The following is a 15182-nucleotide window of genomic DNA, read 5'->3' as shown; positions in this document are numbered from 1 at the left end:
GTGAATGCTCCCTCGTGACTAGTCTCATTTTGTCAGTCTGGGGCTCCACGCATACATGTCTGAACCTCAATTATGTTGTGATCTGAGTATATTGTTTTTGATATGGTGACATTTCGTATCAGATCATCATTGTTAGTGAAGATGAGGTCTAGTGTATTCTCCAGTCTAGTAGGCTCTATTATTTGCTGGTTTAAATTGAATTTTGTGCAGAGATTTAAAAGCTCGTGTGAGTGTGAGTTTTCATCAGAGCTGCCTCCTGGTGTTATTACTGCAACAATATTATTTGCTATATTCCTCCATTTTAGGTGCCTTAAGTTGAAATCCCCCAGGAGCAAGATGTTGGGTGCAGGAGCTGGAAGATTTTCCAGACAGTGGTCAATTTTTAACAGCTGTGCCTGGAATTGCTGGGATGTTGCATCCGGAGGCTTGTAGACTACCACAATGACTAGGTTTTGATTCTCGACCTTTAATGCTAAAACTTCCACTACATCATTTGAGGCATTAAGCAGTTCTGTGCAAACAAGTGACTCTGCAATGTATAGGCCAACCCCCCCCTTTTGCCTGTTCACTCTGTCACATCTGTATAGGTTGTAACCTGGGATCCATATTTCGTTGTCCAAGTGATCCTTTATGTGGGTCTCAGTGAAAGCCGCGAACATTGCCTTTGCCTCTGCAAGCAGTCCACGGATGAAAGGTATTTTGTTGTTTGTTGGTGGCTTTAGACCCTGTATATTTGCAAAGAAGAATGTTATCGGACTGGTGGTATTGTTGGTCCTGGGGGGGGGATTTTTTTTCCGGCATTAGTATCTGTATCTGTTGGTTTGGAGTGGAGGCCATCGACTGTGGTTCCACTCCAGGAATGACTGGATTTGGTGTACGATTTCTGCCATTTCCTGCCAGTTTTTTTTCCTTCCTGGCACTAAAAAACCTCTCCCTCTTGAGTGGCTGTGGCTACCCAGGTTTTCCCATGGCCTGGATGTTTTGTATCTTTTCGTCCCCTTTAGATGGTATGCCTGGCAATTTAAGTTATAGCACAGTCTTTCCTGTACTGAAGAGGTACACAGTTCAGGGTGAAAAAGCTTACAGGAAGGGAATTTGCATTTTCCTGTTGTCATATGGGCATGGCATTTTCTAGGGTGGTCATAGTTGCACGTCCCATCTGTTTTTCCAGATTTCCCATGCCAGCAGATACCAAGTGCATAGTATGTGCACAGGCTTGGTTTCCGCTTGCCTTGGGTTTCTGTGACTGTATTCCCTGTTGGTGCATGTTTCCCTGTCTTACTTCTATCCTCCCTAGCACCAACAATGGAGCTCCCACCAGTTGTTTTTGGTAATATATCCTCACTATTGCTAGTGGAGTCCTCTTGTTTGCTATTTCCTGCGGTATTTCTAGTTTGCAATATTGGTTTTATCTTATCTTTGACTACACTTGTTTCTCTACTATGGCTCCTGTCCCCTATGAGGTCACTTATATGTATTCCTTCCTGCGTATAATTCCCGACTACCTGGACAAACTCTCCAGCTTCACCAATACTGTCTCCCAGGACAGTATCTCCAGCTTCACCATTACTGTCTCCCAGGACAGCATCTCCAGCTTCACCATTACTGTCTCCCAGGACAGCACCTCCAGCTTCACCATTACTGTCTCCCAGGACAGCATCTCCAGCTTCACCATTACTGTCTCCCAGGACAGCACCTCCAGCTTCACCATTACTGTCTCCCAGGACAGCACCTCCAACTTCACTATTACTGTCTCCCAGGACAGCACCTCCAGCTTCACCATTACTGTGTCCTAGGACAGCATCTCCAGCTTCACCATTTCTGTCTCCCAGGACAGCACCTCCAGCTTCACCATTACTGTCTCCCAGGACAGCACCTCCAGCTTCACCATTACTGTCTCCCAGGACAGCACCTCCAGCTTCACCATTACTGTCTCCCAGGACAGCATCTCCAGCTTCACCATTACTGTCTCCCAGGACAGCACCTCCAGCTTCACCATTACTGTCTCCCAGGACAGCACTATCAGCCCCACATTTACTGACTACCAGGACATCACCTCCAGCCTTACAGTTTCTGACTACATGGCCAGTATCAAGGGCAGTACCATTCAGCCCAGACTTTTTATGTTCCCATCTGTTGTAGAAAGCTTCCAGGTTTTCTATGAAAGCAGCTTTGATGTTATCCTCTTTTAATACCCTTGTGATTTTAGTCCACAGATTTTCCTCATTTGGGCATACCCAAAAACACTTCTCTGTTTTAATACTGCTTGTAGCTAGTTCTGGGATATCTGCACAAGGGGCGTGACACCAATTTCCACAAAAATGACAATTTATGCATGTGGAAGCCCGTTTGTTTGACTGACCACAGACTACACACAGCTTCATAATGATTTGAATGGTTGATTTACTGCAGTTCTACTAGCAACCTCTTGAATATTCTATTAATAACCTTAAATGAAGCTCTAGCTATTTGTATTTGTTTCTAACTGTTTTTGTATATTGGACAGCTTACCGTCACGTTCCTGATTTTTTATGTTTGTGTTTATAAGGGCGCCTACAACCCCATCCGTTTACAGTCTGCTTACCACACCCCCGGCCGGGATTGAACCCGCGGTCATAGAGTCTCAAAACTCCAGCCTCCAACTCTATGACCGCGGGTTCAATCCCGGCCGGGGGTATGGTTTATTTGCAATCGTGTCATTACGATTTCTTGAGTCCTGCTTTATTGTCCAACGAAACCGTTTGAAACCAGTCAAGGGTTCGGACCATCAAGGGTTCGGACCAGTCAAGGGTTCGGACCAGTCAAGGGTTCGGACCAGTCGATCTGATCTGATCAGTGGGTCGCTTCCCCTCAAGGAAGGTTCCTTGATGTTGGTGAGGGGCTCTTGATTTAGGGAATTGGATCTGTGCTCCAGTTCCCCGAATTAAGCCTGAATGCCTTCCACATCCCCCCCCAGGCGCTGTATAATCCTCCGGGTTTAGCGCTTCCCCCTTGATTATAATAATAATAATAACAGTGGGTCGCTTATTTAAAACATACTGGTCGGTGATTTGAGCTAACACATGAAGGATCTACTGGAAATTATCTACCCGAGTAATATGTGATTTGATTGATACAAAAGTATAACTTGCGTGTTGAAGAAATCGGTGACTGCTGGCAACTCCTACAGTGACGAACGGTCGACCTCAACCCTTGTTTATCAATCGCTGTATCTAGCTTTTCTATTTTTTTTTCCGTCTCCACCACAATAAATGTTGCATCAACACTAGTAAGTAAACTACCAGCCGCATCAAATACCTTTAACACAGACTCTGATAAGTTTCAAACATACTATACCAATAAAGGGGTAACCCCAAACAGTTGTCAACTAGTAAGTGTATCTCATGACTTTATTCAAAAAGAACTAAGCAGGTTAAACCCAACTAAGAGCACAGGCCCTGATAACATCCCGTCTAAGTTCCTAAAAGATGGTGCTTCTGAACTGTCAATCCCTATTGCTCACATAATAAATCTATCAATCACCACTAATACAGTACCGGAGGGGTTCAAGGAGGCCAGAGTCACTCCTATCTTCAAGAAAAATAGTAGGTCTGATGTAAGCAACTATAGGCCTGTTAGTATACTCAGTATAATATCTAAAATTCTAGAGAGGGCGGTGTATTCTCAAGTAGTTAAGTACCTTAATGACAACAACATTCTCCATAGCTATCAATCGGGCTTTAGAAGATCCTACTCAACCGACACCTCCCTTATTAATCTGATGGATTACCTGAGAACTGAAATGTCAAAGGGGAACCTCATAGGCATGGTAACCTTAGACCTGCAAAAGGCCTTCGATACTGTCAACCACAATATATTATGTAATAAACTTCAAGCTATTGGTATAGGTTCTGTAGACTGGTTTAAGTCCTACCTTAGCAACAGGAGACAAATAGTCAAAATCAACAAAACAGAATCAGAACCCCTGCCGATAACATGTGGAGTTCCCCAAGGTAGTATTCTGGGTCCCTTATTATTCTTATGTTATGTCAATGATATGCCTATCAGTGTCAAGTGCAAACTCCTACTGTATGCAGATGACAGTGCTCTGTTAGTGTCAGGTAAAGACCCACAAGATATGGCTAATGTTTTAACACTGGAACTGGAGTCCTGCAGCAAATGGTTAGTAGACAACAAACTATCATTACACCTAGGGAAAACTGAAGCCATTCTCTTTGGCACGAAACATAAACTGAGAAGGGTAAATAATTTTAATGTTCAATGTAATGGGGAGCCCATCACTTTGGTTTCATCAGTAAAATATTTGGGAATCCCCTTTGACCCATGCATGTCAGGAGAATTGATAGGGAACAGTGTAGTAAAGAAAGCGAATGCCAAACTGAAGTTCCTGTATAGACAAGCACAGTGTCTACCTACTGAGGCTCGCAGGACCCTATGTCTAGCCCTTATACAATGCCATATGGATTACGCTTGCTCTTCTTGGTACTCTGCCTTGACAAAAAAACTGAAAGATAGACTGCAAATCACCCAGAACAAAATCATAAGATTCATCCTGGGGCTGGGACCAAGAGAACATGTAGGCCAGGATGAATTACAGCAGTTGGATATGCTAAATGTTGAAGACAGAGTAAAACAACTGAAGCTAAATCATGTTTATAAAATTGCTCACAAACAATGTCCAGAATATCTTGCTGTCAATTTTGTCAAGGTTGGGAACCAAAGCAATCATAGTACTAGGGGGAGAGAGCACAACTTTGTAGTACCCACAGTCAGTGGCCAGGCTTCAAACACCTTTTATTGTACAGCAATAAAGGAATGGAACAGACTACCCGCACATGTCAAAGCCAGTCATAGCGTGAACCAGTTCAAGAAGAGTGCCAAAAGGTGTCTGATGAATGTAGCTACAGAAAGGGAGGGGAATGATTTTCTATTTTTTAGCTAACATACGTGTAAATTTTACCTTATTCCTTGTAATGACCCTCGTATTGTAGATAGTCTTAATGACCTTGGTGTAGCAGATAGTCTTTTTAGTATGATAATAAGATGTTATCTTCATTGTAGAATAATAAGAAAATATTATAACCTTTATACTATAATAATAAGGTAAAAGGACCCCAATGGAAATAAGTCACTCTGTCTGACTTTTTTGGGTTATCCTAGGTTCCCTACACATATGCTGCTATGTATGATAATTCTATGTAACTGTATTTGTGTTTACCTGAATAAACTTACTTACTTATCACTATAGTTGACTGGTGGAAATTTTGGAGGAAGGACGCTTTTTCTGTAGTAATAATTGCTTCTCGTAGTGTATATTGCGACCGCTGGTAACTACAGATTATATGAAATTCACAGTAAGATAAGATTTCGTTCGGATTTTTAACCCCGGAGGGTTAGCCACCCAGGATAACCCAAGAAAGTCAGTGCGTCATCGAGGACTGTCTAACTTATTTCCATTGGGGTCCTTAATCTTGTCCCCCAGGATGCGACCCACACCAGTCGACTAACACCCAGGTACCTATTTACTGCTAGGTGAACAGGACAACAGGTGTAAGGAAACGTGTCGAAATGTTTCCACCCGCCGGGAATCGAACCCGGGCCCTCCGTGTGTGAAGCGGGAGCTTTAGCCACCAGGCCACCGGGTCTGGTATTTCAAGAAAAAAGAAACTAATGAAAGTCACTCCACTCCACTAAGTACCATTATAATACTGGTTAGTAGCTACTACAACACTGTATTCTGCTATTCACTGGTAATTCGTAGGTAATTCGTAGTGCAGAAACAGGCCATATGGTCATTAGATGAGTTACTGTGCATTCAAGAGAATGGAGTATTCTATTAGGTAAATTTTTATTATTATTAGCACACTGGCCAATTCCCACCAAGGCAGGGTGGCCCGAAAAAGAAAAACTTTCACCATCATTCACTCCATCACTGTCTTGCCAGAAGGGTGCTTTACACTACAGTTTTTAAACTGCAACATTAACACCCCTCCTTCAGAGTGCAGGCACTGTACTTCCCATCTCCAGGACTCAAGTCCGGCCTGCCGGTTTCCCTGAGCCCCTTCATAAATGTTACTTTGCTCACACTCCAACAGCACGTCAAGTATTAAAAACCATTTGTCTCCATTCACTTCTATCAAACACGCTCACACATGCCTGCTGGAAGTCCAAGCCCCTCGCACACAAAACCTCCTTTACCCCCTCCCTCCAACCTTTCCTAGGCCGACCCCTACCCCGCCTTCCTTCCATTACAGACTGATACACTCTTGAAGTCATTCTGTTTCGCTCCATTCTCTCTACATGTCCGAACCACCTCAACAACCCTTCCTCAGCCCTCTGGACAACAGTTTTGGCAATCCCACACCTCCTCCTAACTTCCAAACTACGAATTCTCTGCATTATATTCACACCACACATTGCCCTCAGACATGACATCTCCACTACCTCCAGCCTTCTCCTCGCTGCAACATTCATCATTAGGTAATGTAATTAAAAAAAAAAAACATAGTTTGATAGGGTCACAGGTTATACATTTATGAGATACAGTTAATCGTTATTTATTTAGTCGTGGGTGAATAAGTGGTTTTTTAAGAAGAGTCTTGAATTGATAAACAGACAGTGTTTCTTTTATATTCACAGGTGTGGACTGTATATTAAATTAATAAAGAATTATATATATACACATTTATATAACAGAAGGAGAATATATCTTAATCATAACACTCACCAATTTGACTGGAGATTAATGTGTCATGTACAGGACCCCCCCCTTTTGCCTACATTTATGAAAAATTTACTGGCCAGAATTTAAGCATAAATTGGACAGCTTATCTGAGGTTCCTGGAGTTGTCCTGTCCTGTCGCCTGATACTCAAATTATGCAGGAATGCACATCCAACAATTTCGCCTCCTATTTGAGAGGTGTCAGCCCAGTTTTAACCTCTAGAGCACGAAAAATTCTTCCCATTATTCACAACGTCTGTTCAAATCAAACAATAATGGCGACTGTCCTTCTGCGCAGGCGCAGCTTCCCGTTTTCGATAACATAAATTTTATTAAATACAGTATGGCCATCTATTTACATATAACTATTGTATTTCTGGAAAATATATACAGTATTTTCCACAACAGGTAATGAATTCCAGATTTTTGGGCCTTTTATGTGCATTGCATTTTTACATAGTGCGAGATGGACACGAGGAACATCAAAGAGTGATCTGTGCCTTTTGTTATGGTCATGTGTTCTGTTGAGGTTGGTAAGAAGTTTGAGGGGAGGGTTTATATCCGAGTCTAGTGCTCTATGTATGTAGTAAGCACAATAATAAGTATGGATGTTTTGTACGGTGAGTAAGTTTAGAGTTGTGAATATTGGTGGAGTGTACTGCCTGGAGTGGGAATTTATCATCCTGACTGCAGCCTTTTGTTGGGTAATTAATAGTCTGAGATGATTTATTGTTGTTGAGCCCCATGCACAAATTCCATAGGTGAGATAGGAGTAAATGATAAACAAAGTACAGATGTTGTATACACAGACTTTGCAAAAGCCTTTAACAAGTGTGACCATGGTGTAATAGCACACAAAATGCGTAATAAAGGAATAACAGGAAAAGTTGGTAGATGGATCTATAACTTCCTGACAAATAGAACACAAAGAGTAATAGTAAATAAAGTAAAGTCTGAGGCAGCTACGATAAAAAGCTCTGTTCCACAAGGCACAGTACTCGCTCCCATTCTATTCCTCATCCTTATTTCTGACAGACAGAGATGTAAACCATAGCTCCGTGTCTTCCTTTGCGGATGGCACCCAGATTACCATGGCAGTGACCTCCATCGAAGACACCGGGAGACTCCAAGCTGACATCAACCAAATCTTCGAATGGGCCACTGAAAACAATATGAAGTTCAACAAGGAGAAATTTCAACTACTCAGATATTAGAAACTTGAGGAAATTAAAAATGTATCAGGGTATACAACAAATTCTAACCATACAATAGAGCGAAAAAGTAATGTGAAGGACCTGGGAGTGATAATGTCAGAGTACCTCGCCTTCAAAGACCACAACAATGTATCTACCTCATCTGCTAGGAAAATCATAGGATGGATAATGAGAACCTTCAAAACTAGGGACGCTAAGCCCATGGCGAAACGTCTACAATAAAGATATCCATATGTTGCACATGTCTTTACTTTCATCTTGTCGGTATTGTATACCTTTCTAGCACAATTTGTCAGACACTGCAACATCATGGAATCTTGGTTCAGAAGACATCTACATGACCTTCACACTACTACAACTAACCCATCCCTTTGGGCATGACCTACTTCCACTGGGAAATCCTGCCTACCAGTGACTATGCCCTCGTTTGCAATACGTCCCTATCCACTGACGCCTACATAAACGCCAATCTCCTTGCCTCTGCTCCGGCGCTGCGCTGGGTGCTTGATGTCGGATGGGAGGACTTCACCACAAGCGAGTCTCTCCATGTCCAATTAGACATCCCTGCGGTGACTCTGTACTGGTAGACGCTCACTGACAGACAGACAAACTTGAGACGACATGACTACTGGACCTCTCTCCTTGACGAAGACATTCGCAGACCCACAAACCAACACAACCTTTTCTACTCCTTGTATGTTTCTGCGCCTAACCATATCTACAAATAACCTTTGGATTCTCTGAAAGGTACCTTGGGCTGTTCTTCCCTCTGACCTAAGTTCGCCTTAGCTTTTGGGTTAAGCCATGGCTCAATTTCTATACTCCTCTCTAGCGCTAATCTTCGCCTGTCCCGTCCTTCCAGCTCACCCCACCGGAGTCTTACCAACAGAAGAGCCTGCTATGTCTGTTCTCAGTGTCTGTTCCACGATCGCCTTAGCTGCTGGATTAAGCCCTGGCTCTATTTCTACGACTAAGAACACTCTCCAGCGCTATTCTTCGTCTGTCCCGTCTTCCCTCCTCATCCCACTGGGATCTTACCTTTACTTGTTCGTTCGTCTGTGCTCCAGAATCTCTACAACCACGGTGCACTCGACACCAACTCCAAGGCTGAGGGACTGATTACCTCGTCTTTTGTATATAGTTCTACTGTCTTCTAATTATGTCCTAGAATCTGTATTGATAAAGCCACTGGATGGCGATACGTCTGCAATAAAGATATCCGGATGTTGCACCTCTGTCTTAACTTTCATATTGTCGGTATATTATACCTTTCTTGCATAGAATATAAATTCCCCACCCCCAACAGGGATCGAAGGAACACTTCCTGAGTGTAGAGCAACTGTGTCTTGCCAGTAGCAAGGTCGGCAGTGGAATGGAGACTGAGTATTTCCTAAAGTTGGGCCATGAAAAAAAAAAAAGGGAACATGAATCGCTTTGTAAACAGAAAGAGAAACTAAAGTTCCCAAATAGACCTGGTGGACCACCAGCTTTCCACTAAAACCGTTAAAGAATTATCCACAGAGCATTAAAATGTAGCTGGCTAAAATTGAGTCGATAATGGGTGCCCCTTCTGTAACATGCTCGGCGGGCAAAATAAATAAGGACAAGCTCAGTCGGAAGCTAGACGTTCACACTCGATGAAGCCTGGCGCAAAAGATCCGATTACGCCGTATGGATCTCTGCTCCCCAATGTACAGAGAAGCGATATGGGCAATGAAAGAAAAAGGAAGATGAGTTTTTTTTTGCAAAATGAAAGAGAAACTAGACGGTTCCAAGTAAGCCAGGTGGGCCTCCCCCAGCAGAGCGGGATGCCCACACCCTCATCTGAGTTTAGGAACCACCTACCCACTAAACCCGTTAAAGAAATATCCGCAGAGCGGAAAAATAAAGCTGAAGAATGATACCCCTAATGTAAAATGGCCAACGGGCAGAATAAGATAAGGACAAGCGTCCCAGAGAGAAAAGGGAAATTTGTCACAGATCCCAGGCAAGAGCAAGACGCCCACACATTATCAAGGTCAGCACAGAAGTCCCTAAAGTTGGGCAATGATGATAATGGACTATGGATTTCGTTTTGCAAAGGTACATAATGTCTGTACAGAGGTACATAATGTCTGTGCAGAGGTACATAATGTCTGTACAGAGGTACATAATGTCTGTACAGAGGTACATAATGCCTGTACAGAGGTACATAATGTCTGTACAGAGGTACATAATGGGTCCAGTTCCTGGACCCATTATGTACCTCTGTAATCTTTTGACTACCGACCACAGGATGGGTATGATGTGCATAATAAACATATTAAACTAAAACTAAACCACATCTTCCTGGACGCAGCGCAACACAATCACCAGTGTCGTCAGCTCTCTTCAGAACCCTACCAACAGTTGACTTTGGTGGGCTTAAATTTCTAGCGGTCTGTCTGATACTCAATCAGCATGTTTTCTAAAAGCTACAATACTTGCACGCTTCAATTATGAATTTCAACATTAATCGTGAATCGAAGGGAAGAATTTGGTGAAACTACATTCCATCAAGGAACATACCTGCAGGAGTAACCTTACAGAACAAGAGTCGCAGGGTAACACCACAGCTGAATAGCTTGCGGAAGTTTTAGATAAGATTAGTTTTTTTATTTTGACAAATTACATGGTTGTACAGAGGAATATAATAGTTGGGTGTACATGCCAAAAGCCCCTCTGTATGCTGAGCATTTCGGGCAAACTTAAAGATTAACTTAAAAATAGTAAGGCAATAATATATAGTTCATATGGTCATTAGATGAGTTAAAGCATCAGGTGATGCTACTTGGTTTTGATAAGTCTAGTAGAGAATTTTACATTATTGAATTAGTTAATAAAGATTACAGTATTACAATGTAACAATTTAAAACAATTTACAATGTGATGCATAACAGTTTGGTGCTGTTTAAAACAATGAAAATTGGTATTACAATGAAACAATTTACATTATGATGTACTGTATTACAATCTACTACTATTTAAAACAGTGAAAAGAACAGACATCCTAATTTCAAAGTAGTAACTGGTTGAGCATTCATCAGCACAATATGAATAGCTTTTGAGAAGGATGGAAATAAATGGTATCAAATACCGACACAGTGGAAATATAAACACATATGCAGTATAATGTGATCCTTTATTGACAACGTTTCACCCACACAGTGGGCTTTTTCAAGTCACACACAGATCTACCTGGGGTGGAAGGTACGGGAGTATTTATAGTCATGTTCAGAATGTTGAGGTCAGGTGGAGAATGCTGCATCTGATGATCTACCGGGTGGAGTTATAGAGTCTTGGGTAGCTTGGCAGGGGTATTGGACAAGTTGTGAGTAGACCTTCTGTAGTGTTCTATGTTCTTATGTGGGATAGCGATGAAGAAGTTTCTTGGCGAGTGGTTCAGCTATGTTATAGAAGCCGTTGTTCTGGTTGAAATTGTTGGTTATAGAGATTGATTGATTTTGATTTTGCCACCGAAGTGGCTAGTTTATTGTGCACCCCATATCCATCCTGTGGACGGTAGCGCGAGAGCATATGGATACACAAAAGGCCTAGGAACTAGGCCCCAAAGGGTTAACAGGAATACATATGGATTTATATCTACATATCTATAGTTCACTTATCTGTTACAAGCAAATTTAGGAAATTTGCTTAGTATATCTGGTATCTTATTTTCATTAATATGATATCTTGACATGTCACATAGGTTATTATACTGTCTGTCTCTGTATTCCTCAATAAGTGGACAATTAAGCACATAGTGTTCAAGAGAGTGACCATATGCCTGATCACATAATTTACATTTAGTTTGATCATCATCTGTGTGTCTCCCAAACTGCCAGAAGTACTTGTAACCAAGCCTAAGCCTGGCCACTACAACATCAGTCAGTCTGTTCACATTGCAAGTTGCTCCATAAACATACTTATCTACGTTCATGTTATCATAGTGGGTTATAGATCTACTCAGGCTTCTAACTGCATTCCTATAACAATCATTTTCATTATTTACTTCTCTCCTAATATTATTCCTAATGCTAGACACAGTTATACCAAAGTTATATTCTACATTCTCCTTCTCGATACTCTTCTTGGCTAACATATCAACTTTATCATGAAGGAGTAATCCAATGTGTGATGGGATCCATAGTGTGAAAATTTGTGTGGACTGCCTCCAAGTGAGTCGCCTACCCTGGCAAACTCTGTTGACACCGAGCTCTGAGGTGGGTACCTCAGCCTCACAAGTGGCTTATAGGACAGATTTTCACAAATGATTGGTATTGCAAGAAACCTCGCCTGCATGCACGTATAAAGGACTAACTTACTTGGTGTTGCAGCATATATCCTGATCTTCAACTTCCTAAGCCTAGCTTTAGCCCCCTTGGACTTCCCCTTGGGAACCACGTGCAACCGGGAGCATTAATTCCTGCAATATTCAATCGTTATTAGTGTCCTGCCTGCACCTCAGAAATTCCTATATCCAAGAGGGTATGTATCCCCTAGTATAACTATGCAGACTCAGACGCTAGCTTCAGACGACCCTGAGACGCTGGTACTTACTGGGCATACTCTCTCTGTAGCACGCCGAGCCCTCAGTTAACTCAACCCACAATCTCCTAAGTCACTGGCCAGATCCTACGGAAAAAGGTGGATATCTCGTCTTACTGTATGGGCTGATGGAGGAGATCATCTACGGTACATCGAGGTGTCTCTACCAGATTTCCCCAGGTCTCAGATGTGAAGACACGTGGGGGCGCCGCCTGATGTTCACGGCACGTCTTGTCCAGTCGAAGTCTATCGTAAGAAGGACGCTATTCCGTCTTTGTGACCTGCGCCCCGCCATTCAAGCTAGGGCTGCCAGTTCTCCCTAGCTAACTTATCCTAATGTTTGCCTACATTATCGGCCTATTACTACCTATGTTAAGGTCTTAGGTCTACTCTATCATTATCTACAGATGCCTTAGTAAACCTAATATGAGTGTACTACCAGTAAACCTACCTCCTACTTCCCTGAAGAGTAAATCTATAAATTAAATAAGCTTACCAACCGCCAACCAGAGAATGCCGTGTTTGGGAGGGTTTAAGGGCCGCTCGGCTCAGACGACCAGACGCTCGTGCTGGATCTGAGCTGTGGAACTATTTGGACCAAATAAATTTCCACACATAGCAATTGTACATTAATTCCTTTGTCCCTAATTTTTGAGTATCTATACCTGGCTTCCCCAATGAGCATGTTGTTGGAGTCATTATATGAGCCAAGAGCCTTCAATGATGACATAGAATCAGTAATGATGATAGAGTCAAGCTCAGTGTCATAGGTTAGCTTTAGCGCCATTAGGATTGCAAACAATTCAGTTTGCAGTGTAGACGCCCAGTTGTTAATTCTTATGCCTAACTCAACAAATTTATTATCGTTCTTAACTAGGGAGGTGGCAACAAGAGCAGATGCAGCCCTGCCAGAAGACTCCTGTTTAGATCCATCAGTGTATATAACTTGTGAAACTTGTTACTACCAGCTAGGTGAGAAATTTCTTCTTGAGCAGTTGCTCTAACAAGAGATTTAAGGAAGGGATTACTAGCAATGAGCTTCTTGGGAGGGACTTGTAGGTATGTGATATTAAATGAACACATCTTCCATGGAGGGGTGAAATGCTCTTGTTGCCTACAGTGATACAGTTCATGCAGGTTATAAAACTTAATGCAATTGCACGTTTTCACAATCCATTTAGATCTGTGTGTATTTACCTCTAGACACTTGGTAAGATTCACTGTGACAGTGTCTGGTTCGTTTCTCAACATTCTAATACCGAGTACAGTGTTAATTTCAACAATCCTATCACTGATACTAGAAATACCAAGCTCCTTCCTCATGTTAAGAACTTTTGTAGATCTGGGACAGCCAAGAATAATCCTGAGAGCTTCATTTTGCATTAACTCCAAGGGTCGGAGAGAACTTTCTCTAGCTAATATCAACATGGGAGCAGCATAATCAATTAAGGACCTAACATAGGCTATGTACATCATTCTCACGATTCTCACATTTGCACCATAGTTCGGATTGTAGCCAGCAACAGCTTTGAGAGCATTTAGCCTAGCTTTACATTTCTTGTTTAGTTGTGGTATAGTGGATTTGTTAAAGGGTACATCTACACCAAGATATCTGTAAGTTTTAACGTAGCTAATGATTTCACCCTGCAAATAGATGGGTGGGGGATGTCGTTTGCTTGTTAATATCTTAGTTTTAGAGGAAGATATTATAAGGCCTAGTCGATTACAAATTGCTTGAACTTCATTAAGAATGGTATTCATCTTCTTATGCCCTGTTGTATGGATCATGATATCATCAGCATAGCTTATAGCTATATGTTTAGGTGAGGCAGGTAGAGCATTTAGGAGAGCATTAATCAGAATATTAAATAGCATGGGACTAAGAACTCCTCCCTGCAGTGTACCTAAAGACATTTCTTTAGAATCACTTCTGAAGCCTTGGTAAAGGACAGAGGATACTCTATTTGACAGGTATCCTATTATCCAGCAGAGTAAGCTACCACCAATATTCATTTTGGCTAGTTCATGTAGTATAACGGTTCTGTTCGCAATATCAAATGCAGATTTTAGATCAAGAAAAGTGGTAAAACTAGTAGAGGTGTGTGCAGTGAGAAAGGTGGAAATACAGTTCTGCACACTTTTACCTTTCATGAACCCATAGAGGTAGGGGGAAAGTTGATGTCTGATTCTGTAGTACAGTCTGTTAAGCATCATTCTTTCAAAAGTTTTACAAAGACAACTAGTTAAGGAGATCGGCCTAAATGTATCAGGCTGTTGGGGCTTAGGGATAGGCACAATGAGACTATTGGTCCAGGAAGTAGGAAGAACGCCCTCAATGTAACTGAGATTATACAGTGCCAACAAAGGGTTATCAGGCACGTGCCTTAGAGTTCTGAGAATATCATAGGTTATACCATCCTCTCCAGGAGCAGTTGATCGACCTTTGGTTAATGCATTATCTAATTCATACTCGGTAAAGAGGCAATCACTCTCATCAATATTGTGGCTCATAAAATTAATCAGTTTCAACATTTCTTCAGAAGTACTCTAAATTTTTTCTAATATGAGATGGAAGGCTTTCATGCCTGGATGTTTTGGACCAGTCATTTATGAGGTCATTTGCTTTTTCAAGAGGAAAGGGATGAGCAACATTGCCAGTTTTTTTCCTGGTTATATTATT

The 15182-nt window shown here is 41.9% G+C and overlaps 1 protein-coding gene across 4 annotated transcripts in view; it reads right to left on the bottom strand.

Moving 5' to 3' along the window:
* Positions 1 to 13292, bottom strand: part of Ogg1 (8-oxoguanine DNA glycosylase) — an 82270-nt gene extending 68978 nt beyond the window's left edge. The window contains exon 1 of one of the 4 annotated variants that reach the window (XM_070091469.1): positions 12280 to 13292. The gene's annotated coding sequence lies outside the window, so the exon portion shown is untranslated. Of the gene's footprint in view, positions 1 to 2511; positions 2583 to 12279 lie in introns of those variants that run through there. The other 3 variants (XM_070091471.1, XM_070091472.1, XM_070091470.1) reach the window with 3 other exon arrangements.
* Between the last annotated feature and the right edge of the window lie 1890 nt (positions 13293 to 15182).

The sequence above is a fragment of the Cherax quadricarinatus genome, chromosome 35 (genome assembly GCF_038502225.1).
Source record: "Cherax quadricarinatus isolate ZL_2023a chromosome 35, ASM3850222v1, whole genome shotgun sequence".
NCBI lineage: Eukaryota > Metazoa > Arthropoda > Malacostraca > Decapoda > Parastacidae > Cherax > Cherax quadricarinatus.
This window is presented reverse-complemented; position numbering and strand designations above follow the sequence as displayed.